At 39.0% G+C, this 22,806-nt stretch overlaps 1 long non-coding RNA gene across 1 annotated transcript in view; it reads left to right on the top strand.

Annotated features, from left to right (window-relative positions):
* Positions 1–22,806, top strand: part of LOC131580433 (uncharacterized) — an 83,834-nt gene that overhangs the window by 7,256 nt on the left and 53,772 nt on the right. The window contains exon 2 of the long non-coding RNA XR_009277871.1: positions 21,205–21,389. This is a non-coding gene — a long non-coding RNA (uncharacterized LOC131580433). The remainder of the gene's footprint in view (positions 1–21,204; positions 21,390–22,806) is intronic.

Below are 22,806 nucleotides of genomic sequence, written 5' to 3'. Positions count from 1 at the left end.
TTTTCTATGTGTGTCACTCCACTCCCAGCATAGAGATTGAACAGTAGAACTGCACTTACAAATACTGTAAAACTAAATATCTTTTAGGCTGAAGTAGAATTGAGAGGATTTTGGTGCCTGTGTTCCCTGAGTAAGACTATCTTGGATAGAATTTTATAAGATTTCTTCTTTGGGATTGCATCCCACACCCAACTGTTAAACTGTATTGGGCCCAAATAAAATTTTAAAACAGTTAACATGGAAATAATTGTACTGGACAACAGAAATCTGACATTTACTTTACTATGGTTAGATTGTACTTTTCAGTTTGTTTATCTTCTTCTCTGTCAGCTTGGATATAACTCCTGCAGTAGTAATATTAGAAGAAACTAATCAGTTTATGTTCTATTACTGCTATATTGTTTCATATTGGTGTTATGCTATTTTTGTTATTATATGTTATATGGCTATGCATTTATATATCTATATTTTCTGTTATTATAATTGTTTATATTCTATTATTGTTGCACTTTAAAATATCATAAATTGATATTTTTCCTTATGTTGCTGATTTTTAATTCCTGGAGTTCATATACCAGCAGCTCAGGCTTCATTTCTACCTGTTGGGAAATCTGCCTTTTGCAAAGTGGATCACCTTGAACATCTCTAGAAATTCATACCAGAGACATGCTAGCTGTGCGCCATTTGCCCCTTAGTAATCTTTAATTTTAAAGCATCTTGAAGTCTTTACACTCACTAATAATTCAAGCCTCATGGCACACGATATAAATTGAGAATTACAAAGTTATTCTGCAGAACTGTCCCTCTTACATTCTTGATGTATTTTATCCCATAGAAATCCCACTTTGGTCTTTGCAGTGGAGTCTCTCCAACACCACTTCATCTCACTCTAAATTACTCTTCATTCTTGTAAGGTTTGTCAGAACCTTTATCATCGCTTTACATCACTGGGTAAATTTTAGGAATCACATTGTGTTATTAGGATGAGAGTCCTGAAAGACAACCAGCTGATAGCAGGGAACCAAATAGCACAGGTAATGGCAAACAGTGCAGTAACATTATAGATCTTTTTATTTGTAGCTCTGGGTATGTTCTGGAGCCTCCAGATCTTTCCACAGATTTTTATAGGGTATTCCCTTCACAATAAATGCTTCTTGCATTGTCACACTTAAAAGCATTTGGCAGAAAATTTAGTGATGTCTAATAACTGTACAATTAAACTCCTTTTGTACTTTAGGATGATGTCTCTTTTATACAGAGTGTGTTGAAAGGTATGGTGATCATTCTTCTCTTACTCAATTACCTTTATCTTCAAAATCTTCAGTTTTCTTTTTCAGAGCTTCAAAATTGGTAGTATAAAATCCATATCCTAATCAGACTAGATAATTATGCCTGCAGAGACCTATTCAGGGTTAGCTGTTTGTACACGACTGAGTCTGCACTGAAGCAGGGATGAATCTGCACATAATGGTTCACCCAAACAAAAGCACAGTATTACTGGGAAATGTTTAATTCAAATGTAGCAATCCATAGCACATCAAAGGTTGATTTAGAGTAAGAGGTATTGGTGAGGCCTTTGGAAGCTAGCTAATACCAAAGAACTTCAAATCTGAAAATTTCAGAATTAATTCTGGCATCTGTCTTGAAAGGAGAAGACAGCAGGAGTCATCCAAGGATAATCATAGCTAGATTTATCATTTGCTTTGAGTGCTTGGATAGGTGACCTTGAGGGGAAAAGGTTCTAGTCACGCTGTCTCTGAAGTGTGCCAACATGCACCAAGTGTTTGCTGCTGCTTAGGACTCCTCAAGCACCTTTGAATCTGCTGTCCCTACTTGTACATGCCCATTTGTCTCAGTCAATATTCATGCATCATTTCCTGTCACATGTTCTCTTGGGCTTCTCTAACAAGTCTGTCAGGACCATCATCTTTCTTTTAAAATGTGTTCTGGTACTGGCTTAACACAACAATGCAGAGATTTTAAGGGTAACATGATTTGCAATTGCACTTCTGTAAAATCTCTAGAGTGGCTCCTAGAAACCAGTCAAAAAGCATGTCCATTTTCTCACTTCAACAATCACTTTAAATAGGATCAGCTTCCATGGAACTATTTCAGTGGTAAGTTGGCCCCACACTAACTTGTGTGGGTGCCTTATCTGTTTAGGGAAAAGAGTGTTTTCCCTCCACAGGATCCTATGAGACCAGCGTTCAGCAGTCAAGTATGGGTAGAGCTTGAAAGGAACAATTTGTCTTTGGTTGACCTGCCATGCAAGAGGCTGTCAGGGAGAAAAACTTGTATAGCACAAATTATGCCCTTTTCAGCATCAAAAAGCGTTCTGACCAACTGAAAGAAACCTTCATAAAAATGGCAGAATAATTCCCTGTAAAAAAAAATTAGCCTACATGTTTAATTCAAAACAGATTATCATTTCTGCAATATTTTATTTTTTAAAAATATTGTCTAAATATCTTGAAGAGCTGTTTATTCACTGACATCCATGTTGTCTGTTCATAGGGACCTTTTCCCCTATATTTGATAAGATTTATGTAAGAAAAATAAGTGGAAACTAAGTAAAAAGTGAAAGGGAATGGCTAGTAATGGTACTATAGCCTATAGGCTTCACTGCTCAGATAAGAGCTCTCATTTTTGCACAGTCTTGTTGACATTCATATTTGCAAGCCCATGGGTACTGGAAAAAACCTCATCTGTACAAATACAGCACCCTGTCTTGCACTTCCTGACAAAAACATCCACTGAAAAGACCTGCCAGCTGCAAATGTGGGTCAGACTTCAGTCAGCATCCAGCCCAAGGATAATACAACATTATCTTTATCTGAGACTTTTCCACACTGGTGCTATTTTATAACAGGAATTTCCCTCACAGCTTGGCCAGCTGAAGACAGTTAGTAATACCTGTGCTATTCTATTCCAATGCAGACTTCTTTAGATAGTAGACAGCCTAGAGATTCAATGCATTAATTTAATCAAAAATTATAATTTACTACTTTGTTTATATGTTTCAGTAAGAACATCTTTTATTATTATAATTCTTGTATTAGAAATACTTTATGAAAAGCCTTAGGTGGTTGCTTTGTGCCTTTTCACTCCAGGTGCAAGGCTGTATATTTTAATAGGAAGCCTCAAGACCATTTTTCTGGTCTATGTTTTTCCATACTTCCAACACTTCATCTGTGCTGCATGCACTGCTGACCTGCTTGAAGGTTTCAATAGTGATCTCTCATCAATCACTGAAAGAAACAAGATTACTGGGTCTAAAATTCAGAGTAAATCTTGTCAAAAACATTTAATCTTATCTGGCAATCTCTGCATTTTAGAGTGCTGCTTTGAAACAATGTGTTGGGAAGAGTGCAGGGCAATTTCTGAAAAGTAGCTACTATAAAATATATTGGAACCATATATTGGTTGAGGGTGCTGAATGAGTAGTGGAGGCAAAGTAGGAAAAGAATGTCAGTATTTTAAGTGTGTGGCTGTTAAGAAGGTGCAGGTGTATGTGCCTGTGTTCAAGCCTGTATCTTGGTGTGTATCGTCCTGTGGGGCTTTGTCACCCACGAGTAATGTCAGTGATGGATGCAGTGCTGTGGTCACAGCTGCCTCATCCCCTAACTCCTCATTTCTTTCATCTCTCTCCAGACTACCTGAGCTAGAATAGATCTTTAGAATGGATCTGCATCCATCCCTTACAAATATGTCAAAGGTGACTAAAATGGTTCACCAGTCTCTGTTTTCCTACAGAAACTTTCTATGTCTGAATAAATGGCTGCATAATAATAATTTCAACCAATATTAGCTACAGTCCAGGGAACAAAATTTGTGTTGTGAACTTCAGCATAATTTCCCAATGCCTGCAGACTGAGCAAATATTGCTGTAATTGCTTTACAGAATAAGCTGAAATAGAGGTAATTGAAGCAGTTTGCTTGGGGTTATCATGAAAGGAGCTTGTGGGCATGGGCAGAAATTTACCATATCTCCCTTTCTTTTGCACATATTGTGACTGCAAAGCTGCAAATTAAGGAAATTCCCACCTGGCCTGATACATGTGTGACTGAGACTTAAACCTAATTCTCTCATTCTCTTGAACAAGCAGATGTTATATGAGATTAAATGTGGAGGGGAAGTCTTGATGCTGGCGATTGAAATTATTTGATGAAACTTAATCTATTTCAGTGGCAGGATGTAAGTGGGCCCTTCACACTCAAAATGACCCAAGTCAGCCTAGAAAGCATCCACTTGTCACAAGGATGTTACCTTCTGGCTGGGGCTGTATGTCTGAGCCTGTTTCTGTCAGGTGCCAACCTCTGCTAGCTATGAACTCGTGCTTTCTCCTCCCCATCTGCATCTCAGCTGTGCCTGTCCCTTGCATCTTTCACTTCCATCCAGTTGGTTTTTTCAGTCTCTTTCTGCCTTTCCGTTCGTTTCCTCCCTGTGAATGTTCCCTCCTCCTAACTGCACGTTCACACAGGAAAAGAAAACCATAAATCTATTGTGATATTTGAGGTCAATGTATACTTTATGTTGGAGAAACTTCCAAAAGTGCCTCTTCCTGTCTCCTTTTTCATCTCTATAATAAGTAGCTGGTAGAATCTGCAACGATGGTCATAATAGATAGTATCTTCTATTATCCATTGTTTCAAAGCAAAAAATTGGGTTGTTAACCTGTGAAAAGTAACATTACAGTTGCTTCAATCCTTTCTAGTTATATCACTAAAGTGGGTTCTAATGAATTGATGCATTACAAATAATTTTGAGTAGCTGGAAAAATGACATTTATTTGAAAATGGTGAAGGTTTTTATTTCTTTTCTTGTGCATTCCCTGAAAGCTCTAGTTTTTAAAAACTAATTACTTTGTAATGCATCTAGCCTTGAATATAAGTTGAGATCAGTGATACTAAAATTCAAATGTAAGATGTGCTTAATCAGCATCCAAAAATGCATGGTACTTTTGTGAAACCCCTACTCAGTTCTGAAGAGAAGCCTTTCCACCTTTTTTTTTGAGTGGACTCCGATTTCAGTCTTTCACTGAGGATGTGAAATATATATGATTGTTTTACCTCCCATTATTTGTAAACAGAGACTCAAGATGCAAAACTGTAAATTGGAAGAATCCTACATTTAATTATTTGAAGCCATTTGATCTTTATCTTTTGAGTGCGTGCCAAATTCATTTTTTCTTCTCCTACTCTGTGTATGTAACACATAATGTTGCAACCTAAAGTTTAGCTGCTTTGTTCCTTTTTACTTCATAACCTTTTATAGGGCTTTGCAAATTAAATTTGGTGATTAAAACAGACAAGTTTCTTTAACACAAATTATAGCCTATCTTAGAATGCATGATCTGTTTCACAGCCATTACTGTGACTAAGTGGGTTGTGTGGCAGGAGACTCAAGGCTCTAGCTTAATAAATCATTGCCCGCTTGGTCAGTTTTAGGCATGAAAGAACAAAAGCATAATATAATTTCTGGTTCAACTAAAGGATTATCAAGAAAGATTTGTGAGTTGTGTGCAACCCCCTAACCTTCTGGGAAAGAAGGTATTCTAAGACTCTCTTATCTTCCCATGAATAAATAAAACACCCTTGCCAATTAAAAATCCTTTATTGATAACCTGCAGATTTATTTTGTGCTATAGCTGGAACGTGGTACCACCAGACAAAGCTGAATGCCATGGTGTAGATCTCCCAGAGGGAGGCAAGAAATGTGTCAAAGAGCCTGTGCTTGCTTTGTGAATGGGAGGTTTTGGAAACTGTGCACAACTTCTCCATCTGGATGGCCTGCAGTAGACTGTGAAACCAACTTAGTAAGGAAGCAAATAAGCAACTTACAGAAGCTCTAATAAACATTCAGCTGAGTGATCTAGGGTTTCAAAAATGCAAAACATATATGCACAATTGAAGAAAATAGAAGAAAATAGAAGTTAAATTAGGATCTTGAATGCATGCAGGGGAATGAGGATGGTTTAATCATAGATGAATGAAGTTTAACTTATTTAAATGTCACTCTGTGTCTCTCCTTCTAATTGTACCATATGGTATCACCTAATAAGAGCCAAGTGCAGATGCCAGTTACATCACAGTATGATATATTATAAAGCAATCAAATTTGAAGTGAAGATTTATGATGGAGCTCTTCTTTGTTAAAATCAAGCAAACAAAAAAGCCATCTGATCCATTATGGTCACTGAATAGACCTCTGCCTTAAAGCTCCTGTTCCAAAGATGTTCCTTGGTGTGCATCCTCCATCCCTAGGAAGCCTCATATGGGGTTAAGAGCTGAGGGAAGGTTTCCAGAGGTTAGGCCTACCCTTTGTGCTATGGCCAAAATTCTTTGCTCAGGAAGAACAAAGTGGCAATATCCTGAGGGGCTGTATGTACCCTGCTGGTGTGCAGCTGATGGAGCTGGCATGCCTGATATGCTGATGCTTCTGGTAACGTGCTTAGGAGGCCCAGTCTGAGATTGTCATCAATTTTCTCTCCCCTACTCAGACAACTATTGCTACATGTTAAGGAGGTGGAAAAGACTACTTATTAATTTAATTACACCCTGTGTAACCTCAGGTAGAGAGTCTTGTTTTGGGCACTAGGTTTGGACATGTGACTGTGAATATTTTTGAGGAGATACTTAATCACAAAATCCCAAAAAGTGATGGAGAATCCTTCGCCTACTTTTATGTCTGGATAGTATTATGTGGTTCTAGAAAACTTAGACAAACTTGAAACTTAAATTGGGTGCCAGTAAGCTTCCTTAGCCTGCCTGTGTACACGTCATCATTAAAAATGAATAACTCGATCAGTAATGTAATGTTTTTTCCTTCATTGTCTTCTCATTATTTACATCCAGAATTCACAGCTGCATTTCAGTCAGTCACAGTAACTCCTCAGAAACTGCAAAACTGTCATTTCTTTCCCTGCTTTGTTACAGGACAGGCAGTGAAATTCAAATGGTTTTTATTTTACTTTTTTTTTAAGTGAGGAAAAATCAGCATAGCTCTCTGTTTATTTCCTTTCTAATGTCTCCAAATGATTAGCAAATCCTTTAGAAATACCACAAATAATGATAAAACATTGGCATTTGTTCCTGTGTTCAGAGAGAAGGCATTATAGTTGATGTTAATTTGCTTGAGATGGTATAAAACTCAAAATAACATGGTAACACTCTTGGTTTAAGAAATTGCTGCTTGGGAAAAATTTACAATAAGTTTGAATTTGAGTGATCTATTCAGCCAATTGAAGAATCAGTCTTTTAAAAAAAGCTAATCTGATATTATTTGAAACAATCTATCATTCAATATCAGAGCAATATCCTGCTGGAACACCAGGAGCACATCAGCATTCATCTGCAAACAGGATTCAAACAGTAATTTCTGCTGTTGCCAGTTAGGGAAGCTTTAAAATAACAGTCACCAGGAATAATCTGCAGGTGAAGAAATTGCAACACATGTGCTTTCTGACTGTAATTTGACCTGTGTGCAAGCATGTAAATCTCCTATTATTCCCAAACTGAATAATCCTTGGATAAAACCAAAGCCATCAGGCGGAAATAATAGTCAGAAGTATGTAGCACTGACAGTACACAGAGCTCACTCTTCTTCTCTGGCTTTTGTTGCACGGCTTGCTGAGCGAGGGGTGAAATAAAACAGTTCCATGCGAGTGTGTGAATCTTCAAGTACAACAGAATGAGCTGTCCAGACTAAAAATACAGGGAAAGATGAAACAGGAAGAAGATTAGGGTGGATGTACAGGGTCTGAGACAACACAGCAACAATGCTTTTCTCCTGCTGAAGAGAAGTGTATGGGTTTGATCAGATGGGTTAAGCTCTGAACTGAGTGATTCCTAGTTCCTCCTCACGTCTGCCTTTGGGACCAGGATATTCACAAAGTATTTTGTTACAAAAGTAAAGCAGTGCCCAGGCAAACTCATGCCATACGTGACATGAAACAGATCCTCCCAAGTGGAACACAGCATACATTTTCCTTTCAAATTTACCCCCAAAGAATTTTCATTGTTCCTAATAATTTAATCCAGGTTCCCTCCTCTCTCTGCATGTTATTTACAGAAGTAGCTCAATGTACAAACTCATTTGTCTACTTTCTTTAGCTGTTAAAAATTTTCTGGGAAATGATTGGAGAAAGTTAAGCAGAATCATTGTTCAGATTTGAGTCTGCCTCCTGAGACTACCCTCTCTGTGAAAATTGTCATGGTTTTTCTGATACCTCTCTCTGTGGAGAGAGTCTGCTGTTGTGCTTTTGTTGCCTGGCCTATCCAGGCTTCTTGTAGACAATGGAGACAGAAATTTTTCCAGAGGGGAAAAATCAAAGCATCTTTATGACACACCTCTTGTAAATAGTCCTCTCCAGAGACTGGTCTCTTCCATTTATTATAGGTGAAATTATTTTTATATATAAAACTTGTTTTGAAGCAGCAGTCCTGTATCCCAAGGAGATTTTTGCATAGCCAATGCAACCTTTTAGGTTTATTCTCTTGTAAGATGATTTAGCTGCATTTTGTCAGCTCTAGCTGGGGTTGTTTCTGGGAATGGGTGTAAACAGTCCAAAAAACCACACAGAGTTCTGCCAGGTAGGGTTGCCTGTTGGAAATCTCTTATTAGGCTGTAAGGTGATGAGTGTTTGAAAAAGCCCCAGTGGCCTATTGCAGTGGGGAACCCCTGGAACAGCTGTATCACATGAGAAGTTGTTGATCCACAATTAGAAGTGTTTGGTCTGTCCTTCTGTGGGGCTGTACCATTCTTTTGGATGAAAGGAGGCTTGCTGCCTGAAGAAGGTCCTGGTTAAAGAACATATGCTTGACAGCTGAGTTGTACCTGATAATCCTGATGAAGGCACTAGCTTATCAAGAGGAAAAGCTTCAGGATGGGGCCTAAGGTAAGAAAAGGACATTATTAGCATTGATATTTTTAACAAGAGGGGAGCTGCCTGTTTCATGATGGCAAATTCTGATTAAATTACTTGTCTCTGATTTTTGATGCGACTGGAGGACATGTCTGAGTATCAATGCAATCATGCTGTCTCCCAGACTACAATGATTCCACATTGGGCAGAACTATGGTTTGTGGTTACCTCAGCAGATTCCTGGCCTTGCAGTTGAAATGGGTTTGGGCAACTTGTGACCGTGTGGGCCCTTGCCTTCCCATGCAGAAGGCATGCACAATGCTCCTGTGGATGTTGTATTTTTAAGCTGCCTGGATGCTGTGCCTGCTGTATCCAACTAGGAAAACAGAGTCCTTGTGCTGTGACACCTGTATAACGAGCATTGTTCTGACTGACTGGCTTCTCCCATCCAGTTCATTTCAAGCATCTCCGGTAAAGAAATTTTCCTCTCATCACCCTGATGCTGTCACACCCACACCCTAATTGGATCCCCTAACCATCAGCTACCATGTCACCCTTATTACCACAGCGATCCTCCATCTAGACTCTCCATGTTTTCCACCCAGTCCATTCCCCATCCACTGCTCTGTCCCCTCCCTCTAAATATCCTGTCTGTATACATAACTTAAAAATTTCAGCTGTTCTGTCACCAAAATTGAAGCAACCTCATATACCATTTTAAGATTGAGGCAACAAATTCTTCAAGAGAAGGAGGTAATTTGTATACTTTGAGAAAATCCATGAATTTTGGGTTAGTCTGGGAAGTTTTACTAACAAGAGTAAATGTGTCAGTGGCATCTCATTGAGTATCTCCTCTCAAAACTCAGATTTTCTGCTATGTGTGTACTTTCTAAGTTTCTGCTGTTTGCAACCACCACATATTAAATTCAATAATGTTTTGTTTTCTAAAGGACAATTTGTTTCCAGAATTAAAGTGCCATTTTAAAATCCATTGATAGAAACTTGGTTCTTGGGAAAAAAAGAACATGACAATGATGCTTAAAGTACCTTTCTTTCTGATAGATCAACAGTGGATTTTTTTTTTTTTCTTGGAAGATACTACTCTGAATTATTCCTCTTTTACCTATTTCTCTTCCAGATGATTCTAGTTTCAAAATTACACACCAGTCCTTTCTGTACACATCACACAACTAGATCATTTAAATTAACTGTGGCATGCTTGTCATTAGAACTGAAAGTGTGCTGAGTTCCATGCCTCTGCATTACCATAAATTGTTTGAGACCTCTTTGCAAGGCTTGTTAAAATTGTTTTGAGGGATGTTTCCCACTGTTTGGTCTGGTTTTGGTCAGTATCTCTGTCATGGATAAGTACATTTTATTTTCTCTACACAGATGTTTTATCTGTCACATACAATGCCAATCAGATTAGGTAATTCCAGGTGATCTTGTCAGTTTGTTCTATGTAAGTCTTTGCAGGACAGGCAACCAGTATGGATGTAGTGCAGGAAATTCATTTGTCTTCTGTTCATTTTCATACTTAGCTGTCACAGAAAATCATTTCTCACAATACCATATGTGCTAGACCCATTATCCTGCTCTATGCTATACCACATGTATTTTATGTCAACTGATGCTTGGTTTTCACATTTTAGATTAAGAGGAGTGACTCCATAACATGTTCTGAAGGTGTTTATCAAATTCACAGATCCTGTCACACTATGTCCTAAGGAAATTTTAAAAATCACTGTTGGTGTGCAGTCTGAGGCTGGAAATTACTATTTAAAACCGTTATTTTAACAGTAGTTTGTTCATTTTAGGAGGAAAAGGAAGTCTGTAAAGTATGAAAAAAAAGTTCTTCCTCTCTTATAGTGTCATGTGGTCTTGGTCTAATTCTTTGGAAAGTGTTTTAGGAAGAGAGAGCACCTGCAGTTGACATTAACTTGAACTGCACATAAGCTAGATGTTTAAGGGCAAGACTTGACACACTACCTGTAGAAATGACAGTAAGATTATCTCAGGTGTTAGCTTTCACAGTCTGTCACAATTTTTTAAGTGACATTCAGCCAGCTCAGATTCCTGCACAGGTGTTAATCTCACTGGGTGACTCTTCTGTGAATAGAGATTCTGACTGATCATGTGATTCAATGAGAGTCACAGAACCAGGCCCTAAGACAGTAATGTTTTCAGCTTCCAGTGGTTATCTTTATACCATGTGCCTCTGTGGTTGGGGTGTTTTTTGACCTTCAAATCATGTGTTAAAAAACCCACTTCGTTCCTGAGTACTGCTTGGGGCACAGATATCCTGAGTTCCTACTTGAATTTTTCTATTGCAATGGCAATTAAAGATAATTAAGATGGGGGGAGAAATCTTAGACTCAGTATGGTTTCTATTCATGATCTTTAACATTTGCACTGAATGAACTACCTGTCTTTGAAAGATGAGCTTGTTTTCCTTTAGCATAGTCCTATGATGTCACCTGAGCAGGAGAGCAGAGTTCAAGTGTCCTATCAGTCTGCAAGCTTGCAGACGTGGTCTGGGTGTCCTTGAGTACCTTAGGAAATCATATTTTCCTACTCTTTCCCCAGTCTTGAAGCACTTCTGTTTAGGATGATCACTCCATTTAGTGCCAGAACATAGAATTCTGATTGCTGAGGTTTATGTCAATCAGGACTGATTGCTTAAAGCCAGGAATAAATCCAAGATTTTATCCATATGCAAGCAGCCTTTCTGTGTGGTCTGCTCAGCCCTAGTAAATTGATTAACTTTCCAAACCTTTCTTTGCAAGAAAGAAGATCAGCTTTTTCTCCTTCCCTCCATCCTCAAAAATAATGTTCTTTACAGCATGAGAAGTTGTCGTGTATAATGGAGACACTAGATGCATGCCATGAGTTCTGGGTGGACTTATGGCAGGGAGAAGAAAATATATCAAAAGCTGTTGTAGAGAGAATAGACCAACTTATCTATTTATTTGTTTTTTTATAGAGGAAGCATTCTAACAATTTATTTTACAAGACCTGCGAGTCCTACTGGTAAATATGAGTTTTATTACCCAATGTGGGAACATAGGTGTCATTTTAGCAAACTGACCAGGCCACATCTCTAGTAAAATAGCAAATGGTATGGATTACAGGAGGCCTTGTGACTGGATATTGCTTAGCAACTACACGTGTTTAGATCACAGGCCTGGTGAGGTAATTCATGCTGGGGATGAATAGGTAGCATCTGACCACATAACACACACCCTGTTCAAAACAACTAACCCTTTCACTGCCTTCTGGCAGCACCCTTCTCTTTCTCTATTCTTATCTTTATAAAGCACTGGTCGAGGATGAGAAATGTAACCTTTTGATAATTTGGAGAACGCTGAAGTTCTTTCCTCTACAAAAGTTTGTTCAGATTGAATTTCTGGTCTCTGTTGTCTGGCTAAAATTGCACAGGAAATGTCACAGTCAAGAGTCAATGTTGCTGTAGGAATTTTCACTTTTTCCTTTCATATAGTACCCACTACATTTGAGTCCCTAATTGCCAGACATACCCATATCACCCATATGTCACAAAGAAGGTACCCTTGGTATGGAAAGGCATGTTTGTGGTAAGTTTTGTGGTAAGTTTTCTCATGATGCATTTTTTTCTGTGGTTTGAAACTTTCATGAATTTGTCAGTACGTTCTTATCTAGAGCTGAACGTTATGTAGAAGTCCTAAAGGACTTAACAAAGACTATTCAGTGGTTTGTTGAAGACTACTGCAAGGATATAACCACATCCCCAGAATGGAGCATTATGTATGTTTGCAGTGACTTCTGGAAGAGGATATTGCCCAAACACTGTGTGAATCTGCTTTTGCCCCAGGATGGAGATGTGTGTGGTTTGTTCTTAAAAAAATGAACAAATAAAATGATAAATACCTGATCCCCTCACCAGTTTGTGTTCTTTCAAAATCTACTTGTATTTTCCTTGCTCTTGTCAGAGAAGTAAAACTACATTTTTAAAAACAAAATTGCAACCATTCATCCCTATCTAAGAAAAGTGATGTTACTTAGTCCATCATCTCTATTAATAAACTTGATCTAAGTGCGATGGGCATCCTTGGTGTCCCCTGTTTTGGAGCATTCTGAGTGCCTCAAGGCTGAGGTACTTAAGTGTGAAGGTTATGACTTTCTCAAGCACTGATTTCACTTGCAAATCAGGAACAGTCCCAATTAATAAATAGGTCTTTCAGAACAGACAAACAAATTGTATGTTGTGGTCTGGCAGGGATTTTGAATTTGAATACCCTTCCCTTCCCCTCTATCCCTTTGCTAGGAAATTGTTGAAAAGTAATTTTAATTGCCTAAAATTTCATTATTAAGCCCAGTTTTCACAGTTGGCACTGCCCGCATGCACAAAACTACACTAATATGGTTCTGAGATGGTAAACTTATAATTTCTTTATCTCTCACAAATTAAAAAACCCAGCATTAAGAGAGATTCTCCTCAGGCCATGCTTTTTAAAGGGATTCTTATTTAAATTGTAAGAAGAAAATTGTAAACCAAATATAATAATGAAAAGTTGTAAAAATCACATTTTACACCTGAAATTTGTAGCTTTGTTTGGAATTTGAAACTATCAACTAAAACATTTCTGATTACATGAAGTGCATGAAGTGTTAACTAAACTAGCAGCTCACATTGCCATATATGTGAGCAAACTGCTGAAATGAGAGCTCAGAGACCTTCTCACTGTGTCCAGAGACAGGTTCAGACTCTGCCTGTTTTAACTCAGTAAAAAGTGTTATTGTCTTCAATGTCTACACTTAATTAATGTTCTTGATCTATGATGATCACATTTAAAATCTCATTTATGAAACAAAGCAATATGTGTGTGAGTTTGTGTGAGAAGCATCTGGAGTTGAGCTCATCAGCAACTGTTGAGAGAACAGTATCTTGCTCTTCAAATACTGTCCATCATTTCAGATCTTACTGTCGTCCCAAGCCAACCTGTGACACCACTGAAGAAATAAAGATAGGAAGGAGAAAGATAGTTTTTTCAATGTCCTAAAGAAAACGTGCTGGAATTGGAGCCCATCTCCACTGAGTCTTGCTTTTTTTTCTTGATCAAAAGGTTGCTCTACCTCTCCATTGGCATCCAGTGTGTATTTCAGCTGACCCTCTGTTCTGTGGGGCACCCTTTGTTTCAGATCTAAATTTAACTCTGTTTCATACACAGCTTGGCTTTTCATGCTGCTGTTATAATAAATTATAAATCTGAGAGGCTGATTCACCCAACAGTAAAAACTGTTATGATTACAGCCTGGGAACATGATACTGTTTTAGAAACTGAGATTTTTTTATTTTTATTTTTTTAATTCAGGAGAGCCTTAAATCCTTTTCTCTGTGATCAATCCCAGCACCTGAACAGCTTTGCATAACTGCTGAAACAAATTAGTACTGCCAAGCTGGTTTGGTATCTAGAGGTTGTGGAGTCAGGGTTGTCTGAAATGTAAAATGCAGATGGACCCCAAGGTTTTTTCCTTATTAGCATGATTTTTTAATGTTTTTTTAATTGATATTTTATGGCCAGGAAGGTGAATTGTTTAGGGGAAGAAGAAAAGCTTACCCAAATCAATCTGTGTAAGACCCTGCTGATTGTCTATGTGCATCTTGAATCAGTAAAAGTTGAACGTATTCTTTCTCTCTATTGCCTGCAAAAACATCTCTGCATCCCCTGAAGGGTTTATGCCTGCACAAAACGATTAAAATCCCTTTCTCCCTTTCAACCAGCCACAACCCATGGGTAGGATCTAGTGGAATGGAGTCTTCATTTATAGCCCTCACAGTTCGCACCCTCCATGCGGATACAGGGCTTGTGTGTGGAATCTCAGCTGTGCTGCCTGATTCAGCCCCTAGTCTCCACTTCTCCAATGTGAGCTGCACCTTAATCTGAAATGTGCCTTGTTCAAGGGCTGTTAGTTTGTTGGCCCTCAAATCTCATCTGTGAGAGCTTGTTCTTAGGAGTAAATAACATCTGTTCTCCTCCTTTCCATCAAGGCCAGTCCCATAGCCTTTTGCAAGTAACTTTCAGCAGTCCTTCAGAGTTGAACAGCCTTGTCAATAAACATTCTGGGGAGGAGTTCAGTAGGTTATTGATTTTCCCATAATATGGACTTGTTTGTCTTGATAATGGAAGAATATTGCTGCAGTTTACTCAGGAGGTCTGTATGAAAAGATTGGTACAAAAGTCCCGAATGTTTGGGATGAAATTAGCATGTAGCAATGACTTCAGGACTGTTGGCTGCTTTACTGTTGCATCGAGTTGCTTGGTGAGTCTCTGTTTATCTCCATTTCTTTGTGTTTATTCCTTTACTGGCTTTTACTTTACCATCTTTTTTCACAGGAAACTCTGCATGTGCATTCAAATAATAGTGTAACATAAAATGGGTCTCCAAGAAATACATATTTTTACATGCTACATATAAATGATACATCAAAGAGGCAGGCATCATCCCAGCCTAGGTCTTTCCAAATAATCCAGTGTTTGGATTGGTGTGGGGTGGCTGGGAAGGTTGTGTGTTTTTAGGTAAAACAAAGTAAATTTTGAATCTGATGGAAAGTGTTGTGCTGGAGACTGGTGCTAGTCCTATCAGCCTCTTGGCTGATGGATATAGGCCTCATTTGGAGGCCTTTTCTCTAGATGTATTTCATAACATGATAGTAGCAACACACTTTAACTTGAACTAATTTAAAAACTAATTAAAAAGATTTAATTAATCTTTTCCAAAACACCTTATTGAAAAATCAGTTGATCTGTGGAAAGGGAGCCAGCCAGAGACAGTGCTGAAACTATGCTTTTGATCTGAATACCCACCTAATGCAAAGGTCAGACACAGACTGCATCTGGCTGCCATCCTTTGAATGAACAATTTCAATCCTGTTCCATGTCCCCATACACTCTTGCAGGGAAAATACAGAGTTAGGTTTAAGTCTTAAATTATTATCTTCTTCAAATACAAATTCTAGGTAACATACTCTGCTAACTATGTGTTAGAAAATGGAAGGAAGGGAGAGAACAGTTCATTCACTGTGGGGCTTTGTTTGTTTGATAATGGTAGCTTATCCAGGTGCAGTGTTAGCAATAATTTTCAATTTGATTGAATAATTGGGAAAGGAATACATTTCCCCATTCACCCAAAGTCCATTAGCAGCAAGGGGAGGCTAGCTGCTTCTCCACAAAACATGCAGGTGTTGCTCCTATTCTGACTGCTATAAATTGTACGTGTGAGGATGGGGTTTCAGGAATTGAGTGGTGTGATGGAGCAGGCAAAACAATCAGAATAAATCTATGGGAGGATCCTTCCCTTTTTTTTGGACTGAGGAATACATGAAGTGAATACCTAGTATGATGTCAATTGGGATCAAAACTTCCAAATGGCATCTCCAGTAGTAGACTGGTTTAAAGGGAAGTGTACAAGGAAATAGTAGAGGCACAGAAGAGATGATAGCTTCTGAGGCTCATTGGGGAAGATGAAATGACAGGAGGACAAGGGCATGCCATCAAGTGGTCTAAGTGCCAAACTGTTTAGGTTTTCAAAAACCCATTTGGCTGTCACCCAGCACTGAGGACATTGATGTTAGTGTTGTCAAATGACCAAAAATGCTGCTTGGTGTTGAGATTGCTGACCCGTTCTGGGCCTTGCTTTAATCTAAGCCCACCCAGACTCACAGATTAAATGCTCAAGTGCACATTCACTGGGCTATCACCAACAGGCTCTGTCAGAAGACCAGTTCCATGTGTAGGACCTAAAACTCAGGCTGATGGATTAGAGCAGAGCACATACTCTTCTAGGTTATATTAGAAAAGACCACAGCTCTTAGCCCTTCCTCATTTCTGAAAAGTGAGTTTCAAGCCACATATGTTCAAGACTCTAAGTTTTAAATGCAAGTTACGAAGGTCAGGGTCTGGGAAGATATATATTCTAAATTGTAAAGAGGGATGGGAAGTCAGAAGACAGAGGTTCCTCTGAACTCCCTGTTGGCAAGCTTTATTTGCTCCCTTTTGAGGGTGCTGGCTTTAGGTACCTATTTTTGGTTTCCTTACTCTCTCCACATTCTGTGAACAGGCATTATAACAAATAATAGAATGCCAGCATCCTTCACAGGCAAATCTGGCTTGCTGAGTACTTCAGAACACATTTTCCCTTCCAACATAAACAGAGGCAGATTTACTCCCTTCAGCTGTGATTTTTACCTCATAACACCCTTAGTGCAGTAGGAAATGGGTGACCTGGCTGTAAATTAAGGTCAGAATTGCTGCATGTGTACACATGGTTTCTACCATCAGATAAATGCACAGATAAACATGTGATAGCTATTTTAATCAATCATGCCCTGGGAGCTTTGCCCACTGTGTTCCCAAGAACAGGGCGCAAGATGCAGCACTCTAAACAAATTCCACACGTTGCAGCAAGTGACCCTTTACCAAAACCGGGGCTGCGAAAAACTGTAATTTCCTTATTAGAATCACATGTCATCACCTTGCCAGCTACATTCTTGAATGCTCCTCAGCTCTTTTTTTGCACTGGCTTCCCACAAATACTGCACATAAAACCGGGGTGACTCACAGCGTCCTTCTATGTCAAACAATTCTCCGAAAAGGCTGTGCTGGAGTCATTTGATGCCGTGTTTGCTAGTGCCCTGGAGGCCTCCAGGCAATCCCCAAGTCAGTTGAGTTCATGTTACCAGAGATAAGTAGTTGGCACTCAGACTACATGCCTGCACAATTTTGACTTCTTTTCAGTCATAAAGTCATTTTCCAATTTATGTGGAAATCACATATTGCTCACCAAATACAGGAAATGGGTCACATTGCAGACAATATTCTCCAGGTGTCCTATGGTCAGGTCTGATTGGGGACTCATTCAGAAGTTCCTTTTGGCTTTGTTTCTTCCTAGCTGAGCTATTTGCAGCAAGCAGTGTTTGTGTTTGGCAGATAACCATATTACAAATGTGAGTAAACACTAATTATTTACAAGATAGATAATTGCCCAGGGGAGCAATGATCACCAGGTTCCTTGATTTCCCATTTTCTTCTTCTGTCTCCTCAAAATTTGGATTTTTGCCCTGTGAAAGAAAATTTCTCAGTTAAAAAGTGGAAAACCATAAGAGGCTCAGGGAAGAAACAGTTTCTGGACAGCACCCTCAGGGAAGTGTTTTCAAAACTTTGAGGACTATATTAAAGTTGGAACTGTGCAGAGTGGGATTTTTACTTTTTTACCTTGCATCTAAGTTTACATAGTTGCCTTCATGTTTTTAGGAAGTATTGCTTCAAAGGAGCCCTGAAACTCCCTTTAGATGATGGATTGGAGCTCTCCAAAACATAGATCTCCAGCAGGACTGCTGAAAAAGGCAGTGAACTATCTGAATAACAAGCCTTTATTTACTCAGGTCCTGTTAATCTCAGCTGACTCCCAAGTGATTAGCAGGGTGTCTGCTGGAGGAAGCTGTGGTGCTCCACATGCAGTTGGCCTTGTCTGCATTTCCAAGGCATGATCAAGTGGCTTTTTCCTGGGCCCCAGAGGACTGCATGCTCTGCCTCAGCATGAGGAGGCAGAACAAGATCATCCAAGAGAATGTACATGTCAGTTGTCTCCAGGATGGGAGATGAAGTTATGCTATCCAGATGAACTCTATCTCATTATTGACAACTGAGTGAGCATTCGTTAATGTTTAAATGAAACTGAAGCTGCAGTTGTTTAAACTCATTCTGTGTAAAAGTTGCAGTGAAGCCATGAGTCTTTTATCTCTGATTTTTTTTTTATTGATAATAAGAGAAGCTTTATATTCTTAGAATTCACATTTTGAGCAGCAACATATTACAACTTCATTGGAGGTTAGTTTGGTCATAGAGAGAGACAATTTTTAGGAGTGTATCTGAAAACTGAAGGTGGGACTTTGAAGAGCATTTTTAGACCTGGAAATTGGAGCTCAGCAGATGGAAGGCTGTGATCCCAGAAAAGTAAAAATCCTCTTTGCAGAAGAAAGAAAAGTTTTAACTTTTGCCTGTTTCTGTTTGGATTCGAGGAAGAGTACAGACTGATCATTAAATCCTATATATCATATATATTCCAAGCCAAATATATCCAGTTGCATGACTGGTCTTTACTGTCTGGTGGCTGTACCAGCACCTACAGTGGTCACCAGTGTATTTTTGTGCCATTTCATTTGTGCACTGCAGCCCGCTTGTATGGACACGAGGCTGCAATATCAGCTTTTTAGGCTTTCAGAAAATGAAGAAAAATGTCCTAGGGATGGAATAGGAACTCACAACAGGAACACAACTTCAAGCTTGGAATCAACTCAGTACCAGAGCAGCTCAAGACATAAGAACAATGGAAAAGGGAAAAAATTTTATAGGCAGATTGCTGTGCTGTAATAGCTACTGCCTGCCTGGAAGCCCAGCCATTGTTTTGGAGCCACTTTAGCTCACTGCCTGTAATGTCAGTAAAGACAGCCCAGAGGTTGGTGAAATCCTCTATCACATTAAGTTTCCATGTTTCTCATGGTGATGTCAAGCGAGAATTCAAAGAGGAAGTCGATTAACCTGTTATTATACTGGTACAAGAAATGAGTGTGATCTTTCTAGTGCACCCAAAATAATCCTTATCTTTGAAAATGAGTTACTGTGTACATTCATGCTCAAGGGCAGCTCTGAGAGTACATGAGCTGGAATGAAAGAGCCATCATGCATCTCCCCTTCCTGTTAAGGAGATTGAGTTCTGTTCTGAGCCAGAACAGCTTGCATAAGAACATAAATCCAAATTATGGAAGTTAATTCAATAATGGTTGTGTGTCTAGGCAGGCTTTGAGAATGCCCATGTCAGATATATAAGGACTCTGCAGAAATTTTGGATTTGTTAATACCAGAAATTTTGAGTCTACTGTCCTTGTGCTCATTAAAATGAGGCCACTACAACAGGCTAGCAGTACTTCACAATAAGCAAAATTGTTTTATAATAATGAACACAGTTCCTCTGTGTCAGTGTCCTTTTGTCTATAAATAGCCATATTTTGCATCCTGCCTTTTGCCCTTTAAAAAAACCAAACAGACAAACCACAAACAACAAACCTCCCCCTCCCCCAGCCAGCCAAGCCCCAAAGCATCAATGGAGCACAAAGAAGCTCCTCTGTGCCAGCTAACCAGCTAGTTTGGTGTAGCATAAGGTGCAGGAGAGGAATGAATGTGACTTGTTGTGACTGATTAAGAGGGGCAAGAAAGGAGCATGGGGAACAATGAGTGCATGCTGTGTGGAGTGTGCATAGTCCTGGAAAGTAAGAGAGTGAAATGCTGCTGAAATATTGATAGGGTGGATAGGATCTGGAATGATTGACGGCATGTGTGTGTGTCTTGGCAAGTTTAATTGGATTTGTTGGGGTAGAGGGTGGAAGAATGTGGTGCATTTCCTTTTATGGGTTTCTTTTTTTCAGCCTGTTCTTTTCTTTCCTATAGAATTGACATTCAATGCATATACTTTTCATTGTCTGCATAGAAAACCTGGTCTTTATTCCCCTAAATTTTAAGGTTGAGGGAGCTGTGTAGAGGGGATGAAAAGAGATGTAAAACAGCTTTCATTGCTTTTTATTTACTACTTGTCTTCACTCTTCAGTGAGCAGTCATGCCTAGTAAGAATGGTGACTTGGAGAGGAAAGAAAAAAATAAAGTATGTAATTGAATGGTGGCTAAATGAATTTCAGTATTATGATTCCCATTGTAACAGGAATTCTTCTATGAGGACTTCTGTGTACGCTGTACTGAGTATTACTTTGTTTTTCTTTTTGGCTTATCATCAGTAACCAGTTTCCTATCATCCTGTCACAAGATGGGAAACTGGGGCTCTATACACAAAGGTCTTAGTGAGTGATGAAGTCCAGATCCCCCAAAATGCTGATCACCCCAGTGCCCATTCAGCCTTTTAACTTTTGCTGAAACAAGTAGGTTCCTGTGGAGAGCTGCCTTAGTTGCTTTGATGCTCAAAGCCTGGATTTCCAACAAGTTTCCAGCCACAATGTATGTGGGTTTTCTCTGCAAGGCTGTCTTTTAGCCTTCTGTTCTCCCTCATGCCTTTCTGCAGCACAAGTATACTGTGCTTTTAAGCAGAACTGTTGAATCATCTGTTCTCTCCCCAAGTGTGACTTCCCATTCTGGTATAAACCAATAGTTCCTCTGATGTCAAAATCACTCTTGATTGCTTATTTTTGTTAAGTTGGGATTTTTTAAATGGGTTTTGGTTTGTTTTCTGTTGTTTTACAGGGCTTTTTTTGGTTTGGGTTGTTGTTTTTTTTTTGTCATGGATTTTGGTGTTGTAGGTCAGAGAGCTGATGCTGAGGATGACAGCTTCCAAGGTGTCTCAAAGTGAGAACCCCAATAGCTGCTCCTGGGCTCAGTGGGAGAGAAGCCTGGTCTGAGTGTGAGTGAAGGAGCAGTGAATCCAGGAGGCTTCCCTTGAGTGGTGAAGATGGACAACTACTGACAGAGGACACTGCAACAAAAGGTAAAAATTTTCACTTGTTCCTGTTCTGAGTTCAGTGTGACTCACTAGCCAAAGACTTGGTAATCCCTTCTCAAACTTGTGATTTTTCCAAGCCCTTGGGCATATACTTCAGAGCTTTTGTTTCTTCCCTTCTTTCTGCTTCACTCTGCCCCATGAGCAAGCTTAACAGTCTGTGAAAACCAATGGGCTGGTAGTTATAAGGAGGGGGGACTTAATGACATGTTCAGTCATCTCTGAAGAGATGAAGCCAAACATGTGTCTGGTAGCAGGATATTTTTGGAGCTGTTTGTCTATTTTCAAATAACAAGTTTAATGTAATAATGTCATTACACAGCTCTAAATTCAAGGATGTGTTTTCACTGGAACACAATAGAAGCTAAGCTATCAGTCAGATAGCTCATTTTCATTGCAGTAACAGCCAGTTTCAGTGCCAGAAGTATTTCTGAATTTTGCGCTTTAACTTACTTAAGGCTGCTTTTGGTGTGAGATAAATGTGTCTTCCTGAGAACAATTAAAGACTTCTGGGGAAAAAAGAGGCAAAATAAAGGAGAACAGTCTTCTTTGTTTGTTTGATCTGATTTGTTTTTATTAGTGTGTAAGCTAAATTCAATTTCTGAGTAATATTGTTGATGCAAAAAACCACACATCATTTTTCTGCTCTGGATGTTGTACCTCCTTTCTTATGAAAAACCTGCATTTCAGGGAAAAAAACCCAAACAGCAAAGGTATCATTCATGAAGAGTCAACCAATGTCTTTATTGCTTCAGAAATCAGCAAACATCTATCTCTGCTTGCTGCAAATTTTCTCCCATTGCACCAAATGTTAACTCTTTAATCTTAGCACCCTCTGCTGTGGACAGCTATAACAACATCATGCTGAATTATTCTTGGTTTATAATTTGTGTATTTATTTTGGACCAAAGGGTCCACAAATGCAATGCAACTTCTATCAATGGAACTGCATGAATATGATATGAAAAATGTATTTGTTTTCTTGTGTTAATCTGGCAGGTAACTTTCTTTTCAATTGTTTACTGAAGAAAAGATGTGTGGAATACAAACAAAAAGCCCTAAATTCTTGTAGATTAGAGAGGATCCCAAAGCATAATCTTAACCTTTGCAAAAGAGAGGTGTAGGTGAGCAACCTTGCTTCAATCTGGAGATCAGCTGAGTTCATAAGAAAAAGCCTTTATTTACCACATGCACTGACCATATCACATCTACCTCTGTCGATACCACTTCCAAAATGTCAAAATAGATAAGAAGGGAAGAGTGAGTATGACATATCTGGGGTGCATGGCCACAGTATCACCAGCTGGACAAAAGAGGTGTCTGTCCTGCTCTGCTCCGCATTCATGCGGCCTCACCTTGAGTCCTGGGTGTGTGTATATGGGTGTATATTGATATAATATAGGTA

This window comes from Poecile atricapillus, chromosome 6 (assembly GCF_030490865.1).
Source record: "Poecile atricapillus isolate bPoeAtr1 chromosome 6, bPoeAtr1.hap1, whole genome shotgun sequence".
NCBI lineage: Eukaryota > Metazoa > Chordata > Aves > Passeriformes > Paridae > Poecile > Poecile atricapillus.
The sequence above is the reverse complement of the archived record's forward strand: the minus strand, read 5'-3'. Positions and strand labels throughout refer to the sequence as shown.